Source organism: Carlito syrichta, unplaced genomic scaffold (genome assembly GCF_000164805.1).
Source record: "Carlito syrichta isolate Samal-C Ts95f unplaced genomic scaffold, Tarsius_syrichta-2.0.1 Scaffold307072, whole genome shotgun sequence".
NCBI lineage: Eukaryota > Metazoa > Chordata > Mammalia > Primates > Tarsiidae > Carlito > Carlito syrichta.
The window spans coordinates 289,607-298,592 of record NW_007251168.1 but is presented as its reverse complement, the minus strand read 5'-3'; positions in this window follow the sequence as shown (position 1 = coordinate 298,592).

The following is an 8,986-nucleotide window of genomic DNA, read 5'->3' as shown; positions in this document are numbered from 1 at the left end:
AAAGCATAACGATAGAATATTATGAATTTCAGCAGAAACAATAAAATGATATCAGCAAAATAGTGAATATTGTGTGCTAGAGACAATATAGGGAAATGTCCAAAGAATGACTTGATGCAAGATAATATAATTTCTGATACTGACTGCAATAAATGGACTGTAAAGAATGATGATTTGGCTCTCAAAGTTCAGGAAAACAAGTGACCAAAGAATGTTTCAAGAGGAACTACTTACCCAAGACTAGGGGAATGTGAGACCTTGATGCGATGGAAACAATGAATTTCCAGGAGAATTTTTTCCATGAATTCCAGAAACTGGTTGTTATACCAGTTTGAGTAAGCATTAAAAAATATAAATGTTGATTAGGAACTAAAGTCAGAGGATTTCCATTTGAATTACTGCCATGAATAATTTTAGCTCTTGACAGTCATTGACCAATGTAAATCATTAACTACAGTCAACCTCTGAAGTAGAGTCATCTAAATATTTAATTCCTAGACAAGTTTTTAAATTTTTTCATATAGGTTGGCATAAATCATCCATTAACATATAGTTTATAAAAGTTTTAAAACAGTATAAATCTCTCTCTATATATAAATTTGTTTACTCAAAATTATTTTGATTCATCTTGATAGGGCTTTTATTTAAAATTAAAAACCACTCATTAAATATTTGTGATTAATATACAAATATCAATTTAATAAATTAAAATCATGAGTTACTTTTTGATTGAAATTGATTTGTTCACATTATTTCAAATAGTATAGGTTAAAGTCAAATACTCAGCCTGGCATTTAAGATCCTCTCAGCTGGGTGCTCTTCACCATCTCTTATCCTTCCAAGTCACCTGTCGTGTACTCACACTACAATTAATGTTGATTCAATAGGTACCTCAACTCTACTGACCTTTATATGCTATATGTAATTAAGACTACTTCTTGAAAACTTTCCAAATAGCTCCTTATCCCCTTTCTTCATTCTATGGGGTCCATAAAATGGACTATGGTCAGCTTTGATTGAAAGATTTTTATTAATTTATATTTTTGAATATATTTTCATCTTCTTAATTTCTTCTCAAGGCTTAGAATTTAGGTAAATTTTGCTTTGTCACAAATCTTTCTTCAACTTCTAACACCATGTGTTTAAATTTGTAAACTATTATGACTTGTGTTATTTTGTCCATTGCTTTAAAAGATTTTTAAACTGTCTCACTGTGTATGTCTGCATATCAAATGGAAATGTGACATAGTATTGGCAGGGACTTTAAATTCTTATCTTCATGTATATAATTATTCATTAAATAGACAAATGCATAATTATAAAAACTTGAGTGAGCACAGTCATTTGTCTTTATCTAAATAAAATCTACTTTTATATTTCTTTGTATATCTTTTCTCCATTATTTCTTCTAGAAGAGAAAGCCAAAAATTTTGACATAATTCTGTCAAGATTCTTATGTACACTTTAAATTTCTTCTTTGATAGGATATAACTTGTACTAAAATTTTGAACTATGGAAACTATAAAGACAATGTTTAACATTTTATTAGCTGAAGCTACTGTTACAGAAACTATCACAAGACAAGAAAAAAAGGAGTTAATTTAATTCTGATACTATTGCCAACAATAGGGAAGGAGTCTGTAAATCAAGTCTGGAAACAGCTTTACTAAAATGAAGGGCAAGATAATTTGTAAGAATTGAGATGAAGGGATTGCAAGCCTTCTCTGTTTACTATCATACTTTACCCAAAGGAAAAATAAACTTTTAAAAAATTTTTACCCCAGGAAATATTTCTACAACTTGGAGAAAGGTGTCCACCTAAATTAGCCTCCCACAAACTGGGAGTGGGTCCCTGTCTTCCTTGATGATTATATTTCAGAGGGTTAGCTCCCAGGTTCTTGAAAGATACAATCTTGGGTTATAAGACTGTCTCCCCCCCCCAAAAAAAGCCTCTAAAATATTTACATCTCCAAGGGGCCAAGAGAGGACTTACAATTGCAGGTTTTCTAAAGCAAATGCTTTAAGAAACGGGATGTCAGAAAAAAAGCCTGTCTAAAGTTTAGCCAAGCTGAGAGAAATGTTAAGGCCATCTTAGTCACTATTTATTAAGGGACAATATATTTCCTTAGATTTAATTATTTTTCTGTAAAAGAAATTATACTTTAAGATCTTTAAAATGTCTATTACTTTGAAAAAGTCATCATAGCAATTTATTGGTGTTTTAATCTGTTCCTGCTGAAATAACAAAATACCTTATGCTGGGTAATTTAGAAACTTATTTATTATTTATTATTTATTTTATTTTATTTTTAAAATGTGCAGCACAAATAAGGGTTAGGTACATACGAGGTCATCATATGGGTAAAGTGTGGGTACCCTTATTGATGCTATGTGCCCCACCTCCGGCAGTGTCCCACTACTGCCAATCCCTTTCTCATAGTATTATGAAAAATGTTCAGGGTCCACTTATGAGTGAGAACATGTGGTACTCAGATCTTTGGTTCTGTGATAAATCACTGAGTATTATAGACTCTAATTCCATCCAAGTTGCTGCAAAGTTTGCAATTTTGTTTTTTCTTTATGGCTGCCTAATACTCCACTGTGTAAATGTAGCACATTTTTTTTACCCAGTCCACTTTCGGTGGGCAGCATGGTTAGTTCCATGTTTTTGCTATTGTGAGTAATGCTGCCATAAACATGCGTGTGCAGGTATTTTTTTTTTTTTTTTTGAGTTGGAGTCTCACTCTGTCGCCCAGCCCAGACTGGAGTGCGGTGGCCACTCCCGGCAATCCTTCTGCCTCAGCCTTCCAAGTAGCTGGAACTACAGGCATGCACTACCACGCCCGGCTAATTTTTGATTTATTGTAGGGATAAGGTCTCGCCAAGTTGTCCAGGAGGGTCTCGAACCCGCGGGCTCAGGCAATTCACTCACCTCAGCCTCCCAAAGCGCGGGATTACAGGCTGAGCCACCGAGCCCGGCTTGTGCAGGTATTTTTATTATAGAGTGATTTGAGTTCCTCCAGGTATAGTCCCAGAAGGGGGATTGCTGGGTCGTATAGAAGGTTGATTTTCAGATTTTTTAGAAATCACCACACTGTTTTTCACAGAGGTTGTGCTAGTTTACTTTCCCGCCAGCAGCGTAGAAGTGTTCCCTTTTCCCCATATCCTTTCCAGCATCTGTTGTTTCTTGAGTTATTGATAATGGCCATCCTGAATGGAGTTATGTGTGGTTCTCCATAGATGGCATCTTGCCACTGGGTCCTTATATGGTGGAAGGGATAGAAGAATCAGATTCATTCCTTCAAGCCTTTTTATAAGGAAATCAATTTCATGCATGTAGATAGAGCCCTCATGATCTAATCACCACTTCAATGCTGCTTAATACCATCAACTTGGTAGTTACGTTCCAACATATGAATTTTGGAAAGCCGTCAACATTCAGACCATAGCATATGGTTTCCAAACAAGCTTTATTATTTACTTCAATTCAAATGTTCCTATAGTGACTCATCTATTCCACTGGTATCCAAGTATCAGATTCTATATATGTCTATCAGTCTTTCCCTCTACATAGTGAGTTATTGAAGATTAGCTACTATGTGGCATCCCTGTATATTAGAAATATGAATTTTTCCTGAAAGCTGAGTCAAAGAAAGAATCTGGTGGATTCAAGAACTTTTTTATTCCATATATGAATGTTGTAAACTGTTATGGTATAAAAATATTTCTTGAAAACTTTCTTGATATTTCTAAATTTATTTTTATTATAGAGCTTTCAATGATAAAATACACTAAAAGTCATATTTAAAAGTTATATTCTTTTAGACTATTATTCCTAACTAAAAAAAAAAGAAAAAGAAACCTCATCAATTGCTGCTGTGGTTGTAAAAAGCTTTACTAACAAATAAAATACAAGTTAATAGTATAGAATGTAGCAGAATAAAAATAATGATTGTTCATATTTTCTACAATCCTTATGGATGATTAATCGCCACTCACTATCATAGTTCATGAGAAACTTGTTTTTTTTTAATGCCTAGTATGTTAGAGATATAAAGTTTTACTTATGGCTCATTACTGATCTCAGTGCTGCATTTATTAAGAGACTGAAATATGCTAGGGCCTATAATTTCTTTTCAACTTCATTACATGCATTTAGTTTTCTAAACAGAAGCTCACATTATCTTTTATGATATCTGTTTAGAATTATATCAAAAATATATTAATTATTCTTCAATATTTATATGAAAAATTCATTGAATTTTTATCTTATATTTAAAGTCCATGTATTACTTAGAAAAATTAATAGGTTCTAATTTAATCTCCATATTAAAATAATAAATTATATATATATTTAAATATTCTTCACTAGAAAGTAGACAAATATAAATTTCCCTCATATATTCATAAATTCAGAGAGAAGAAAAAATAGGTTGTTCAGTAGAATAACATTTTAAAACATAAAATAATTTTATTTTAAAGCTTAAATTCACATAATATTTATTACAAACAGTGGATTACACATTCTGATATCAACTTTAGAACCAATTAAATTATATGACCCCATTATCCTTTTTCCTCAGAGATCAAGCTCAGTACTCCATCCATAACCCATTAAGGATAAATGTTTTACACATCTTCTTTGGTAACTGTGTTAGTAGCTGAAGCATGTAAAAATTTTTCCACTGGGAGTTTTAAAAGAAATGAGAAAAAGAAATTCACAAAGAAATATTTACAGAGAAACTTTCTTCAATTGGACATTTCTACTATTATAATATTTTTTTGGCCAAAAAAAGTGCACATAGAAAAATTATTATAATTTATAAAATATTCAAAATAGCTTTATTAAGTATGCTAAGTAAAATGTATCATCTTCGTACTCTGAAAATGCCAATATTTTTAATAAAATTTATACTTCAGAGCATTTCTCACTGTATTCTCTCATTACTTTGTCTATTTATATCAAGACTTTTCCTTCCATCATATTTTGATTTCTTTCAGTTTTAAGACATGTTGATCATGAGTGTTTTTTTCTCATTTGCTGAAGTAAATAATAATAAACACTAGTAGGCACGTTTTATGGTTAATAATTTATTTTTATAAACATCAAAAATCATAGAATGTGTTTTCTGACAATCAACAAATAATGTTTTATTTCAAATATTATTGTTTATAAAGTACATTTTTATAAAATGCTTTTTTTTATAAATTATTGTTTAGTACTCAAATCAGGAAAGCAAAACCAAAAGATGTCTTAGTGTCTTAGAATACAGAATACAAACAAATATTTCTACCAAGTCATTATAATAAAATTGAAATAGAAAGTGTGCCACACAATTTTGTCTTTTACACAATAATATTTTGCACTGCATAACTGCGGGGGAAAGGTATTTGGAACCAAATGTGTAGAATTGAGAGGACAGTTTCTGGAATAACTTGCATAAGACATTAAAAATTAGCCAGTTGAGGTCCGTGCATACAAAAGAAGATGATTTAGAAATGACAAATGAAAGACAGTGATAGAATCAGGAAGCATGCAGGTCTTCAGAAAGCCCTATAAGAAGATGGTCTACATTTTTTCTAAGTTTAGGACAACCTAGATGTAAATTTGCAAAAAAAAAAAAGCACACATAATCTTAGATTCCAGTTTTTGAAAGTATTTGAAAATATGAGTAATTTTTTACCTTCATATTTTCCAAATTATATACAAAGAACAGTTCTTGAAACACATATAATGGGTAAAAGTGTTTTGTCATATATTTAAGCACAATGTTAAAAAATGAACAGGATTGTTAACATAGAATTTTTTAGTCTGTCATATGTGAATATGATACAATGTGAATCTCTAAAGAGGATCATTATAGGGATTATATGACAGTTGTTTACCCTGAAACATCTGTGGGGAATGGTACACAACACAGTATATCGTTAGAAAAAATACTCTACCCTTAACATAAAACATTTTTTTGTGTTTTCTATGAAAGCAAATAAATTCAGTTACTGAGAAAGTAATCAATGATGGATGATATTTTTAAGTATTTGTCAAATTTCATTATTATAGAAGGCCAAACATATTTTTTAATTCTGTACTTGGTTAAGACCTAGTGACAGGATATCAAGTTCACAAATTAATAACTAAACAATGCAGAATAACATCTTAATTTGACTAACAACATTGAAATGCTTTATTATTCTTATTTTTTAATCTACTTCTGTTTATGTCACTCTATTTATTATAGTAACATTTTTATTCAGAACATTATTCTCTAAAGCTCTTTCTAATTTTATATCTTATTAATTGTTCACAAACACCTTGCAGAATAGAAGAGCAAATGTCATTGGTCTCATTTGAAATATAAGAAAATAGACAGATATGGGAGAATTACTCACTGATGTAACCAAGAAACTAATGTAACCAAGTAGCAAATTATTTATTCTGTTAAAATTATAATTTAATATTTAGTGTTTGGTGTGTGAAATATTTACTCATGCTTTTTTGTTACTAACAAATAGTTGAATTCCAATCTAGAGATATTTGGCTTTTAGAAATTAAAACATATTTAACAGTGGTACATTGCAACAGATGTAGATGAAAAATTTATTCCTTCATGTAGGGGCTCAGCCTTAATATAATAAATATCATGCTAAAGACCTGAAGACACTGCCAAAGGTACCAACTTGCTCAATTCTCTCACTGGAAATCAGTCATACTCTTTTGGCTATTCAGAATTATTGCTTCTGCTTTATTGTTCTACATACTGATTTTAAACATCACCAATATTTGTTTTTTCCTTCCTTAAGAAAGAATGCTATAAATTTTTCATTTAACATCTTCAATTTTTACTAAAATAGTTTTGAATTGGCAAATGGACACGTAAAACACATGAAATGAATATAAAATATATAGTTATTTGAAATGATTTTAACTTGCCACTCTCTTTCTTATAAACCAATGAGTTTTATGATCTGCATTTCCCTGCTTTATGGTAACCCTATAAAAGCTAAAAGATACCATTTATTAAAACAAGTCCCATAATTGACTCAGCCTGTAATCCCAGCACTTTGGGAGGCTGAGGCAAGTGGATTGCCTGAGCCAACAAGTTTGAGACCAGCTCAGGCAACTTGGGAGACCTCGTTTCTGCAATAAATCAAAAATTAGCTGGGCGCAACTTAGTTCCGGCTACTTGGAAGGCTGAGGCAGAAGGATCGCCTGAGCCCAGCAGATCGATGCTGAGGGGACCATGAGCATGCCACAGCACTACAGCCTGGGCGATGGAGTGAGACTCCAACTCAAAAAAACCAAAACAAAACAAAAAAGAATAAGTCCCATAATCAAGCAAATGTGAAAAATCATATGGGAAAAGATACTCAAGTTTTCAGAATGCATTTATACTGATTATTAAATAGTATTAAGCTGAAACAAGTTGAATTAAAGATAGATTATATAATTGAGTCATTTTAGTCTGATATTCTATAAAAGAAAATAATTTAAGAAATGTATGTAATGTCTTAGACATAAAATTAAAAATGTTCAAATCATTGTAATGCATTATTGTTTTATTGATATGGAATTACTGAGAATATACAAGCATAAAATTTAAATATTTTAAGAGCATCAAATAAAAATAACATATTTCTAATACAATTGAAATTTGATCCAAAGACATTATATTTATCTGTGAGAAAATATACCTCTGGAATTATATTTAGGAAGAAAACTAGTAATATATTTAAATATGGCATCTATGCCCTAAAAACATGTTTTAGTTGAGCATTTTATGTCTGCATAACAAATTTCTATTTGATTTAGCTACAACTTTACACTCTTTATGGATCATAGGTAGTAAACTTTTAGTGTCATGTTATCTCTGTTAAAGTGGCTTTCTCCCATTATTATGATATATGTCATCAAGATTTTCTATACATGGTTAGACACAGTTTGTCCTACAAGGCATGTGTTAGAAACAAAATTAAGTTAGAATATTTATTTTATAAGTGTATTCTATAATGTTATACATTTTAGATGCCTTAATCACTGTCAAAAGAAATACAGCTGATTTAACTGACAAGCAACTTCTCTACAGTCACACAAATAAATGCAGTATGTTTTCTGTGTTACTGCCAAATGGTAGACATACTCTTATATCAAATGGACACTTGATATTTACAAAGTACAGATTATTTTAAAAATAACTTATGATCATGTTTAAAATAAATTAAATCAAATATCACATCTAGATCAAATTGTTTCCATTTAACCCTTGCTTCTTTTTCTCTCCATTACAATCCATAATGGACCCGTGTTTGTTTTTTTGTTTGTTTTCCTCTCCCTCCTGTTGGTGTCTTTGTTTAATTATTCTATGCTCTAAACTATTTTCATTGGCATTCTCTCCAATTTTTTCTATGATCTCTTTCTTGTGTGCAAATTTTAAAAATTCTTGTATTTCTCAGTTCTGATCTTTCTCCAAGTCCTAGCTTTCGTTTTCAAAAACCTCAAGACAATTTGACAGATGTATCATAAATTGGACTCAAAATTAAATAGTGATTATATGTTATCCCATTTTCAAATAGTACTGTTTTCTACATTTCTCACTCTTTTTAAAGTCACCACAATTTTTTAACACACCTTCTTTTACTTTTAGGTAATTGCCCCTCTTTTATTTGCTACAGCTTATGAGTCTCCCAACATCATCTAGACTAACCTTATTTCTTTTAATTTCTAGCCATTTTTATTTAAATTTTCTTAACTTTTCTGCAAGAAAAAGCCAATATCATTAATTCCACACTCCTAGGCTTTTGTCTTGTGCTCTTTATTTCATGTGCAGTTGTCAGTTCTGAAGACCATTTTCAGGGATATGACTTCATCAAAAACCTTACTTTGAAAATTATTATTTAGATGACATATCTATCTATCTATCTATCTATCTATCTATCTATCTATCTATCTATCTATCTATCTCTATATATTTTTTTTTTGAGTTGGAGT